We start from the raw sequence: 15000 nt of genomic DNA on the forward strand, positions 1-15000 counted from the left end.
AGATAGTTAAAAAGATACATTCTACAAACCAAAAATGCCCCTAAAAGAAAAAGGGTTGTCCTTCTGCTTTTAATTTTTCAGTCGAAAATTTAAGAAGGGTTTTCCCAAACAGGGGGGGCATTTCAAGGGGCCCCACTAATGTAAAAAAATGGAGTTTCAAAGTTACTTCCTCGCAAAAACCCAAGCAAAATAAAGGAAAAGTGTTTAAGTTTACTCCTTTCCGGCTTTTTTCTGAAACCTCAAAAACGTGGGAAGGGTCGGGTGCTTTTTGATAGGGAAATTTCGGGGAGGCGAGGAGAAATTTTAATATGGATCGGTAGGGGGGGGAGAGGAGGGGGGGAGTATGTGAATAATTTGATGGGGACAGTGGGGGAAAGGAAAAAAAGGGGGTGGGGAGAGTGAGAGAGATAAAGAGAAGGGAGAGAGAGAAAGAGAGTGAGAGAGAGAAAGAGAGAGAGAGAGAGAGGGGAAAATCAAAAGAAATCAAAAGAAAGCAAAAGACAGAAAGATGATATGAAGGGTGAAAATACTAAACAAATCAAAGAGAGGATTCCAGATAATCTACCATTTCCTATTACTGAAATCCCACCTCATTAAGATGGGACTTATAGGTGATGAAAAAAAATAGAAAAGCTTGAAATTGGGGAAAACACCGCTACTTTTACTTACAAACATTCATATATCCTTTAAAAAACATACAAAAGGGCCGCTCCCATTACCAAAACCCCAAAGGTTTAAAAAACAGAGAAGAACACTTTTGTGTTTATTTTTAAAATGGGGGAAAATGCATAACTTCCCAAACCACAAAAGGGGGGGAAAATTTTAACACCACTGTTATTCAAAGACTTAACCGGGGGAAAAAAAAAAAAACGAAAACCAAAAACTTGCGTTGAAGATCAGAAGCGTTATTGCAAGGGGTGGAAACCCCGGAAAAAAGCACAAAAACGCCTCAAAAGGGGAGAGAGAGAAAATTGTCCCCGGGGAACGGTCTTTAAATTGTTGTTTTTTGTTGTTGTTGGTTTTTCTGTCGTAAACTGTTTTGGGTTTTTTTTTTTTTTTTTTTTAACTTTTTTTTTTAATTTTTATTCCTTTTTTTTTTTTACGAACCCAACCCACACAACACCATCCCCTCCAAAAACAAACAACACACACCACCCAAAACTCCAACACACACACAAACGCGTTCACAAAATTTTATAAATACCCAACTTTCTGTTTCAGTTGAATTCGTTCGGCATCGTCTCCCAATGATTAACGAGTCAATTTCGAAGTGAGCGTTCAAAAGTTAAAAATAACTGTTCACGTGAACGTCCCATTGTCCCGAAATGTAAAAATTGGGAAGACTGTGGGGCACGGCAAACCCCCGGGAAGATGGGCCCATTTCAAATTTTTGCCTTGTAGTTCGGACAAGAACTCGCTTTTTAAAATGGATTCTGTTTCTCTCTCCTCTCTTTTCTTCTTCCTCTTTTCTCTCTTTCCTCTCTCTCTCTCTCTCTCTCTCTCTCCTCTTTTTCTCTCTCTCTTTCTGTTCTTTCTTTTCAAAAAACATAATTTCCCTTCCCCGTTAAATTTTAATTATGACCCAAAAAACGGGCGATAAATTGTATCACATCGTCGTTCTGAATGGAATTCTTTATAACTAATGGGGTGCCCCTTCAAGAAAAATTTTATGCATATCATACACACAAAACCCCAAAAACACACACACACACCACACACACCCCCCCACAAAAATTTATATATTTTTTATATATATATAAATAAAATATATATATGTATAAATATTATATTTATATTATATATTTTAAATATATTTATATATTATAATATATACTATTTATATATATATATATATATATATTTTAAATTTTATATATAATTTTATATGTATATATATAATATTTCATATATATATATATATATTATATTTTATTATATATATAGGGAAAGTATGCTATGTATATATATAATTTTATATATTTAAAATATATTTAAATATATATATATATACTATATATTTATATATATTAAAATATATATATATATATTATATTTTTGGGGTTGTGTGGGTGTTTGGGGTGCCGCGCGCGCGCTTTGTGGTGTGTGTGTGTTGTGTGTATATTATATATTAAATATATTATATATATATATATTTTATATATAAATTATATTTAAATAATATTTATTATATTATATTTATTTATATAATATATATTATTAAAAATATATATATATATACAAAATTTTTTATTAATTATGTAGGGATTTGTATATAAATTATAAAATATAATAAATTTTATATATATATAAATATTAAATAATTATATATATATTTTAAAATATATATATATATATATATATATTACAAAAAAATATATTTTATAATATATATTTTATATAATATTTTATTTTATATATATATATATTTTGTTTGCGTGTGGCCCCGCGCGCTTGTATGTGTGTGGTGTGTGTTTTGTATGGCATTTCAAATACTCTCTCTCTCTCTCTCCCCTATATATATTTTTAAATTAATATATAATATATATTTTAAATTTTATATAATATATATTATAATATTATATATAAATTTTATATTATATATATTATATATATTTTTTTTATATATATATTATGTATTATATATATTATGTATTTATACACACCCACACCCACACACATGCATATATATATAAATATATAAAATTTTATATATTATAAAATTTTAAAATATATATTAAAATTATATATATTATATATAAATATATTATAAAAATTTATATTTTTATATATATTTATTTATATATATATATAATATATATATATATATTTTTATATATATATTTTAAAAATAAATATATATATATTTATATATATATATTTTATTATAATAATTTATATATATATATATATAATTTAAAATTATATATAAATTAAATTAAATTTTAAAATTTGCAAATATATATACATATATTTTATATAAAATATTTTATATATATATATATTATATTTAAAATATATGTTATAATAGTATATATATAATTTTATATATATATTTAAAATATTATATAAAAATATATTTTATATATATATTATTTTTATATATATATATGTATAAAATTTTAAATTTTAAAAATTATTTATAATATATTTTTATATAAAATATTTTAATTTTATTTATAGGAGGGGGAGAGGAGGGAAAAAGGGGAGAGAGGGGAGAGGAGAAAGGTATTAAAATGGACGTTTTTGACGTGTTGTAACCTTTTCCGTAAAGAAAATGTTAATCCTTAATCCCATATTAAAGAGAGAGAGAGAGAGAGAGAGGGGAGAGGGAGAGAGAAAGGGAGAGAGGAGGGAGAGAGAAAGAAAGAGGGAGAAAAAAAGAGAGAGAGAGAGAGAGAGAGAGAGAGAGAGAAAGAGGGAGAGAGAGAGAAAGCGAGAGAGAAACATATAGGTAGAGATATAGAAAGAAACATAGATATGTGCCTGTGTGGGCGTGTGTTTGTAAATTTTTTTATACTTATACTTAATCCATTTGAAGAGTAATACCACTTTAAAGAGTAATACCACTTTATCATGACCACTGTCAGGGAAGCCTAGACTATAACTCAAAAATATAATGCTGATAAAATGTCCCGAGTGAATAGCACTGTCTGAAATTTCAGTAAAGGAACTTCTATATGATATACAACCTCACCTCATTTGGTTCAAAATGAATATACATTATTTTTTGTTCGGATATACATATATTTACACCCACACCCACACATCTATATATATATATATATATATATATATATATATTATATTATATATATTATATATATATATATATATATGTACATATATATATATATATATTTATTATATATATATATTATATATGTATATATTATATATATATAAATATATATATATATATATATGTAATATATATATATATATGTGTGTGTGCACGTGTGTGTGTGTGTGTGTGTGTGTGTGTGTGTGTGTGTGTGTGTGTGTTCGTGTTTGTGTGTTTGTGTGTGTATATGTAAATACATTTCTAAACATACACTCACACACACACACATATATAGATATATATAAATATAGATATATGTATATATATATATATATATATATAGATATATATATATATAGATATATTTATGTATATATAATATTATATATCTATATATATATTAACAGATATGTATATATATACATATATTGTTAATTATATATATATATATAATATATATTATATATATATTATATATATACTATATATTTTACACACGCACAAATATACATAATATATATCACACAAATATACATACATAATATTCAAATATATATTTTAAGTAGATTATGTATATATATGTATATATATGGAGTATCATAATATATATTATAGTATATTATATATATATATATATATATATTTATATATTATTTATATATATATACAAAATATACATACATATATATTCAAATATATATATTTAAGACATATATATGTTATATATGATATATATATACATATATACATTATATATGTATATATATGTATATATTGACATGTATATATATATATATATATATATATATATATATATATATTATATTAACTATATATATATATATATCTATATTCTACTATTTAATATATATATAATATTATTATTATATTATATAACTGTTATAATATGTAGGCATACACAGACACACAGACCCACACACAGACACAGATACAGATACAGACACACACACACACACACACACTCACACTAAGACACACACACACACACACACAGTTGTTTGTCAAATATAATTGACATTTCTACAAATAGTTTATTTGTGAATTCTGACTTTGTGTATAACTTTACGGAAAGACCCCAAAAAAAATTTTAGAAAACGGTTAAGATTATCTGTAGAGAATCAGTTCATATGTTTAACCAAACCAATGGTGAAAGTCCGCTTGCCAGCCTCTCGCCAATGCTTTTTTATGCTTCTCCACGAGAGTAAAAATGGTTTAGCAGACTGCCCATTCCACTTTATGATCAATTTGAACAAAAAGATATGTTAGGATATTTTTCTTACTATACAGTGATCCTTCTCACGTGCCCATGTTTTTGGATTATGTGAAACTCTAAACATGGACAACATAAACTTTACATCTGAAGTTGGAAGTTAACAAATCTTATCTTTTCTGGAATATATAGAATTGATCATGATCATTATACATTTAAAGCCTCACTATACAAGAAAGTCCTTACGGCCACTGGCCTTGGGACTACTTATTTATCCTTTCTACCTATGATGCTTATAAAGTTGATGGAATCAGACTCATCTTGCTGAACAGGGGCTTCCCAAATTTGTTCATGATTGGCATTCCTTCCACCGAGGGAAAAAATTAAATAAATAAAATTGAAAAAAAAAATCAATAAAATTTTCAATTCTTAGAAACCATTCTTTTTTGAAAAATAAGTATCCTTTAGCAGTCATTCAAAAACACATTTAAGGGTATTTCTCACAATAAAATACACCCTGTGCCCAAAACTATTGAACTATAGTGTACCTCGGGACATCCATGGATATTTTAAAACATACTTACTATTGGATACACAAGCCTTTTTCTTACGGAAAGAAACTACATAAACTACTCAGACCACCATTACCACAGATCCAGTTTCAGAATGATCTTCATCAATTCCAGAACCATTCGTTCGTTGTTTTCCGATAAAAGAATCTTTCCCAAAACATCTATGCTCCAATGTAATTTATTCTTAGACTTGTTCCAGCTGTAATGCTGGATATATATATAGGTTCAACAACAAGGAATCTAAAAATGAGATACTGCGAGCATAAAGGAGTCTCGTATCGGACATTACGTCCGTTATCCTCTCCTATGTACTCATTAAACATGGAATAAAATTTGATTATTTTACAATAGTTCGAAAAGCAAAAGATGCCAATGATTTATGAATTTTTAAATCATTGTTAATTAAAAACATAAAACCAGACTTAAACAACAGTGAAAGTCCAGCTATTCTTTTTACTCTGAAATGAAGTTTGCGCAGGTTACCCCCCCCCCTCCCCCACACAACCACCCCCACCAATCATCTCACACATAGACGCAACTTCCGACGGACATCCAACACTCAAACTACTCCCGACTACTGTCACACTAACATGACATAGTCACAGACTCCACAAACTACCCATGGAGAGTATACGTAAGATTAGTTCCCTGTTTATGTCTTTTTCTTGCTCGTTATATATATATATTTATAATATATATATATATATATATATATATATTTATATATATATACATATATATTATATATAATATATATATATATATATTTTATCTATTAATATATATATATATATATTATATATATTTATGTATATATATAATATATATATAATATATATATATATATATATATTTATATATAATATATATATATATATATAAAATATATATATATATATATATATATATTATATAACATGTATATTTATATATATACATATATATTTCATATAATGTATTTATATACGTACTAGGAATATATATCATATATAATATTTATATTGATATATATATATATATTTATATCTATATATATATATATATATATACAACATAATTTGCATATATAAATTTATATACGAAATATGGTAATATATATGTATATATATATAATATATATATATATATATTTATATATATATATACATATATATGTATATATATTATATATATGTTATATATAAATTATACATATATATGTATATATATATATCTATATTATAATATAATAATATGTATTATATAATAAATATCTATATATATATATATATATATATATAATAAATATATTCTAACAAACATATATCTCTTACATTATGTAAGTATATAAATATATCTTTTATAATTATTATATATTTATAAATATATCTGTATATATATATGTTATTATATTATATATATTATATCTATATATATATATACACATGTATATATATATATATATATATATTATATTATATATATATTTATTATATATATTATATATAATAAATACTGTATATATATATATATATATATATATATTTATATATATATTACATATTACAAATCTTAATTATAATAAACATATAAATGAGAATATTTGTATATGTATATGTAACATATATATAAATATAAACACACAAACACATACACACACACACACTCACACACATACACACACACACAACACACACACACACACACACACACACAAATATAATATATATATATATATAACTATATATATATATATTTATATATATTATATATTATACGACCATCAAATGCATATTATAATATAGTGCATATATATATATGATATATAGTATATATAGTAGTATATATGATATATATATATAGTAAGTATAGTATATAGTATATATATAGGCATAGATATACACACAGTATAGTATGTGACATATATATAGCTATATATATATATATAGTATTATATATATAGTATAGTATATGAATATTAAATATCGTAGTAAGAATCATAGTATATACAGGTATATATATATATATATTAATATACTATGAGTGATATAGTATATGAGGTATAGATATATTAAAGGGGTATATTAGGTCGGACAGGAGCAGTATGTATGAGGAGTATATATATATATGATATATATCTATATATATACATATGATCGAATATATATTATATAGTAGTATGGGAGCGTATAAGTATATATATATATATATTTATATATATGAGTAAGGAGTTATTGAATATTAGGTGGATATATATATATATATGACATACACACTTTATTTTTCCAATCTCTTATTTGTTGATATCAATAACAAATCGTAAAATTTAGATTGTAACAGTTTTATCTGTGTGCGAACCAGGTCGAAATCGAGCTTGACTGAGTTCATCATGGTGTCGTTTCCTTAAAATAGGTGCAACCAAGTAATTGCTCCAAAGAAGATTTGATGCGGCAAAAAGAACACACACAATATAATACAAGTATGCTTGTTGAACAGAACGCTCAAGCAGAGTAAGACAAGTACTAGAAGCCATTGTGAAATGCGAGGGTATTGTTGCTACTAAAAAGAGAAACGTAGATAGTGCTTAATAATGGCGAAACAAATTATTTATCATTCAGGGGATCCCTAGGGGGGGGACTTCTGATTGTAGGGGGACAGTAGTCGTTAGTAATTCATTTAATTCTTCAAAATGGAGGGAACTTGGGTGGGCAGCTCCATGAAACACTTATGTATGAGCGATAAGTATAGATATTTATATTTATATCAGATTTTTTTTTTCTTTTTTTCATTTAATTCCTTTTATTTCTTCTTGTATGTCTTTGTCTCCTTTTCTTTAGATGCTTTCTTGGATATATATATATATAGTGATATATATATTATATATATATAGAGTATATAATATAGAATATATACTATATTATCTACAGGCGATATGCTATAGGATAGAAATACTTATATAAATATTATATAAATATATATATATATATATATAGATATATATATATATATTATATATATATATATATATGTGTGTGATGTGTTGTGAAGGTGTGTGTGTTGGTGTGTAGAGGTGTGTGGGTGGTGTATGTGTGTTAGTGTGTGTGTGCTTGTGAGTGATGTGTATGTGTGAGGGGTGTGTGTGTTGGTGTGTGAATATAGTATATATGATATATATATATATATATATATTATATAATATAGTTGGTTGATATATATGTATATATATATATAAATTATATATATATATATATAATATATATGTATATATATATATCTATATATAATATATATATATAATTGATATATATTAATTATATATTATTATATATATATATATAATAATTGAGATATATATAATTATATATATTGTATATATATAATATATATATATATATATATATATATAGGTATAGGAGTAGGTTATAGGTTATTGGATATATACGATGTATATACATTTTATATTTATGTATGTATGTATATATGTATATATATATACATATATATATAGTAATGTATTGTATATATATGCATATATATATATATATATATTCTAATATATTATATTTATATATATAAGTATAGAGTATGATTCTATATCTATATCTATCTAGTTCTATCTCCGTCTCTCTCGTCTCTCTCTTGCTTCTCTCATACTCTCTCTTCTATAATATAGTGATTATGTAGGGGAATGAGTTTAGTATATATATATATAGTGTATGATATGATTATATATTATAATATATAGTGTGTGTGTGTGTGTGTGTGTGTATTATATATTATAGTCATATATAGGTTTGTTGGGGTTATATATAATCTTAGATATATAGTATATATAGTATACTATATATATATACTGTACTGGATATATGTGAGTATATATTATCATGACAGTACATAACACGAGAACACACACATATACGTATATATATATATATTAATATATATAGTGCATATATAGTATATATATATATATATATACATATTAAGGTATATATATATTGTTATGTGTGTGTTATATGTTTATTTGTGTGGTTCATTCTATTTGGCCTGGCTGGATTAACTTACCACTAACATTGTTTTCATCGCAGGTATTGTTGCTTTTGTCTTTTTGATATCTGGGTACACGTATATTAGAATACATGTATAATCTATGTGGACCTCCTGAGTCTACCAGAGGTCAATATCTATATCCTATGATTCCTAGGGCAAGTCATGTCTATCTTTCGTAAGCTTCCATGAATGAACAAAAGATTTCGTAGATTTTAAACACAACGCACACGAGTTTCACTTCAGCACTTGTTGCATGACATGCACAAAGAGTACAGCAAACATATATATATATATATATATATATATTAGAGATAATATATATATATGAATATAATATGTACATATATATATAGTTATATATATATATATATATATATATATATAGATGCTTTCATATAGGTATAGGATATATACATATATACAGGAAGAAAATTTATCATATAGAGTATATTATATATATAATTTATATATATATATAGGATATAATGAGTATATATATAATATATATATATAATAGTATATATATATAAATTATATATATAGATTTATATATATATAATATATATACATATTATAAATATATATAAATAACATATATAATATATTTTCCATACATGTATATAGGTTATTTACATGAGCATATAGATATTATATATATAGTACATATTTGGTATTTATATATATTACTATTATATATATATATAGTATATGATACTGAGTTATATATTTTAGGAGTATATATATATTTAAATTTTACCTCCCTGACCGGGACTCGAACTCGCGCCTTAAAGATTGACAAGTGAACGAGTGGTGAACCGTTTCCCCCGGGATAGTTATATATATGAAGTATATATAATATATATATATATAGTTATATATATGATGGATATAGATATATATATAATATAATATATATATATATATATTAAAATTACGTTACTGCATTCAAACATCTTTCTCATACATATATGTAGCAATATACAAACATAGATATATATAATTATATATATAGTAGTACTATTATAGTATATAGGTAGTATATATATAATATAGAGTACACACCATCAATAAAATTTATATAATCGTACAGTACTATATATTTAGTATATATATATACGTGAGTATATAGTATATAGTAGGTATATATATATATAGGGGGGGGGGTATATTATAAGTTGCACACATAATAATGTATAGTAGTACTTAGGTATATATATATATATAAATATAATATATATATATATATATATATAATATATGTGCGAAATATATATATAGAGTAGGCAGAGAGAGGAGGCAGAGAGAGAAGAGCGAGAGAGAGAGAGCAGATGTTGTAGGATGGAGGTCTGGGAGTGGGAGGGTTCGGTGTTCAAAACGCTACGGCTGTTTTCAGCTGTTTTAGCGTTATGCACCCAGACTGCTTTCTAAGGTAAGCCTTGACTCGGAGCTTGAAAAGAAAACTCTAAGGATTTAAACTACGCAGTCAGTAGATGTAAATTAAACCAATGTCGAAGTAAAAGCGAACTCAAAAGCTAAAAAATGGTTGTTAAATTACAATGAAACAAAACAAATTGTATCCAAGACCTGTTGATGCCGCAAATCGTGAAAAAGAACTGTTACATGAAATGAACAGGAAGAGATGATGAATCTAAAGAAAATAATATTGATGGCGTTTACCTAACAGGCATGTCAATATATGAACTAAAAATAGATCGGATGCATGCGAGAGAAAATATAACAATAACGGACTGGCAGCTGGTTGCAGAGACATCAAGTGACTAAAAGTAAGATCTAGTCTTGAAAGTGATTACTAGAAGAATAAGATGCGGTAAGAGTGAGACGAGTATAAGCAGAGAGCGCATTTATTTTCAAGGATAAATAGTTAGAATAGAAAAAATCGGGACACAATGGCAGACAAAATGTATATGCACCCGTATAGCACAAACTGAAACAAAAGAGGAAATGAGCCATATCGGTGACCAAAAATCAGCACACCCAAGAAGTGTGGGAAGGGGCTAATGCCTACTAGAAAACCATAATTCAGAAAATGTTTATGAAGAATTTAAAGGAGCTTCAACGATTCCCAATGCTTGAGGGAGATATAAATATTGAAAAGATTAAATTCCAATAACGTCAAAACAAGAGCAAAAAAGATGACAAACCCAAAGGGGAAAAAATAAATGTAATTCAGGGCTGGCTGAGATGTGGAAAGCGGTGGAAATAAACAAAAAAAATAATAAAAAGGGGGGACGTGTACACTCTGAGAAGTATGAGTGAGGGCTGACTGGAAGGTTGGTAGGTTCACAAAAAGAAGCAACCAAAACAACATAACATACGATAGTAATTCAGAGATATAGAAAAATGAAGAATGACATTATAGATGCAAATTGAGGGGCTCTTTTGTAAATTATACAATTTTAGGAAGGGAAACGAGTAGAAAAATGATCCTGAAATCAGAGAAAACAAAGTGACTGTTGAAAATGATTCATGATATCATAAACTTAATTGAACCTCCTAATGAAAAAGAACAAATGTTTAGGAGAGTGTCTTTTTCCGTGATGTAGGAGTGCAAAAGATTATTTAAAGGCTGGCTAGATGAGACCTAGTGGGGGGGGTGGCGCCAATTAAGGTCAATAAATTAGAAAATGAGCAAGACAGAACGATGGAAACTGATTAGGGTTAAATAAAAATAGTGAACACTAAAGGAAATTGACGAATATAAGAAAGAAGCATAGATTAACACGTGACTTTGAGGGCTATGAAAAAAAGGCCAGAGTCAAAAGACTTTGATAAATAAACTAAGAGAAATCAGGAGAAGAAAGACGGAGTCAGGATAACATATGTTTATATCACCAGCAATAGGACAAGGGCATTCAGTCCCTGGTATGATGCATATCCTATTGGAACAAAGGCAAGTGATGACAGGCAGCTCACTGCTGACACCGGGGGAAGGTCCAGCTCCCCCCAAAATTGGGGGAAACGACATCAGCTGTCTAACAACAATAGGTAATGTAGACACGCAAAGAAATCATTTATTTGAGACTCTCATATTGAGAAATATATAGGGATTATATCCAAATGTAACCAGACAAAACCTACATATCTAGAGGACATGGCAAAGATTAACAATTATTCAATGATAGCTCTCACAGAAACTCATCTGAATGAATACATAAAAAAGGAAGAAATTAAAATTAATAACTATGAGCTAATAAGGGAAGATAGAAATAAAAGAAGCAGAGGAGGAGTAGCTCTTTATATCAAGAAAAAAATAACAACTAGAATGGATATTGTAATAGAATACTCTAATACTACGGTAGAATTACTAGGGGTATTGACAAGAGATACAAAAGAGCTATACATTATTTTATACAGACCTCTCTTGGAACGACAGAAACATCTTTCAATGAATCATTAGGCATTATTACTAATTGCATTGTGAATACAAGGGAAATTGAAGCTATTATGATACTTGGCGATTTTAATTTCTCCTTTATTGACTGGGAAACAAAGTACATAAAGATAGGAGCAAATGCCACTAAAGATTAAAAATAACAAGCAAGAATGCTTTTAGATTTTGAAGAAAATTTTTATCTTAAACAAATCATCAAAAATAATTTTTTTTTTTTTCACATACAACGGGAAGAGAAATACTGAGCTGGATATAAACCCTTGACGCGTTTTATTAAGGTATTGAGTGGGTTGGAGGGAAGATATACACAACATATCAACTCAATCAGACCACAACATAATTAAAATCACAGTGAATAAATACAAAGAAATCAGAAAAATAGTGATAGCCAAGGCGAAAAGAGTCTCAGATCTTTAAACTTTAGATATAATCAAATAGATTGGAAAAGAATAAATGCAACACTAGAAGAGTCAATGAAAGATATTAACGTCCTCCTAATACCAAACGATATACTAAAACAGAATGCAAAATATATATATATTTTTTTCTTACGCAAACAATAAGTTAAAGAGGAGAACAGAAATTGGGCCTCTTGAGAATAATGGTACATTGGTAACTGATTCAAAGGAAATGGCTGAATCACTCAAACTGCAATATAAAGATCTATAGCGTCCCAAGAATAGAAAAAATAAAATCATTTTAGTATTATTAGTAACGAAGATGAATGTCTCAATGACTTCATATTCAATGAAAAAGATATTCTTGTAGCAGTAAGTGCAATCTCAACAAACTCAGCAGCTGGAACAGATGAAATGCCAGCAATCGTTTTAAAAAACTGCAAAGAAACCATAGCAAAGCCACTGGTAACTTTGTGGAGGAATTCTTTGGACATGGGGATTATCCCCAGCTTACTGAAAGAGGGTACTATAATTCCAATATATAAAGGTGGAAATAAAGGTCAGGCCAAAAATTATAGACCAGTAACACTGATATCTCATATAATAAAAATATTTGAAAGGGTCTAGGTGAGGAAAAAAATCGTCCAGTTTTTTATACAAAGTAAAACAAGGATAAATCCCGTGGGTCAAACATCGATTCAGAAGTTGGTAGATCGTGTTTATATCACAAATTAATGGGTTTTACTCGAAAGAAACGACTAGTTTATGAGTGGGGTGCCACAAGGGTCCGTTCTTGGGCCCTTGTTTATTGCCTTATTATGATTGGTGACATTGATAATAGTGTGAAACATCTCGTATAGAGTAAGATCATTTGGCAGATGACCACAAGAATAAGTACAACCCATAGATATACATAGAATTAATGAAAACAAACTTAACGAGGAATCTACACACCATCTGGTAAGTGGGCATATGATAATAATATGTTCTAAATTCAATGCAATAAATGGGTATATGAAATCATAGAAGATATAGTCCAACTGGAAATTTAAGGAGCAAGATCATATTTTGTCGAAGGTGTGAACGTATTGAGGAGAAAAGTAGATTAGTAAAAGTGTCTAGTGACTCTATATGAGTAAATGACATGAGTTCCCAGTCACCCATGAAAGAGCAGATTGTCAAGTCCAAAGGAAAAAAATCGTGAGTGTTGTGGGTAATGAGGATACTAATAACACAAGAGACCCAGAACACCATTTACCACCATGGAAAACATTAGTGACTCCAAGATTAGAATACCAGTGCCAAGTATGGAAGCCAAAACTTACAAAAGATATAATGTTGCTAGAACAAGTTCAAAGAATCTTTACACGCAAGTTTGATAATATAATGGGTCGAAACCATTGGGAAAGACTAAAAAAAACTAAGACTGTACTCACTATAAAGGCCGAGAGAGAGATAATTCTATATGTGTGGAAAAATATTGAAAACACCAAACCCAAGACCTGTTGAAGAAGGGGGAATTAAGGTAAGACATTCCCCTAGGCAGGGAAGGACATGTTATCGCACTGGGATAAGTG

The 15000-nt window shown here is 27.2% G+C and overlaps 1 pseudogene; it reads left to right on the forward strand.

Annotated features, from left to right (window-relative positions):
- The window catches only part of LOC147469627 (uncharacterized), a 19264-nt pseudogene extending 10760 nt beyond the window's left edge, over window positions 1-8504 (forward strand).
- The last annotated feature ends 6496 nt before the right edge of the window (window positions 8505-15000 follow it).

The sequence above is a fragment of the Penaeus japonicus genome, unplaced genomic scaffold (assembly GCF_977035675.1).
Source record: "Penaeus japonicus unplaced genomic scaffold, GWHDUDI00000001_assembly GWHDUDI00000020, whole genome shotgun sequence".
Taxonomy (NCBI): Eukaryota; Metazoa; Arthropoda; class Malacostraca; order Decapoda; family Penaeidae; genus Penaeus; species Penaeus japonicus.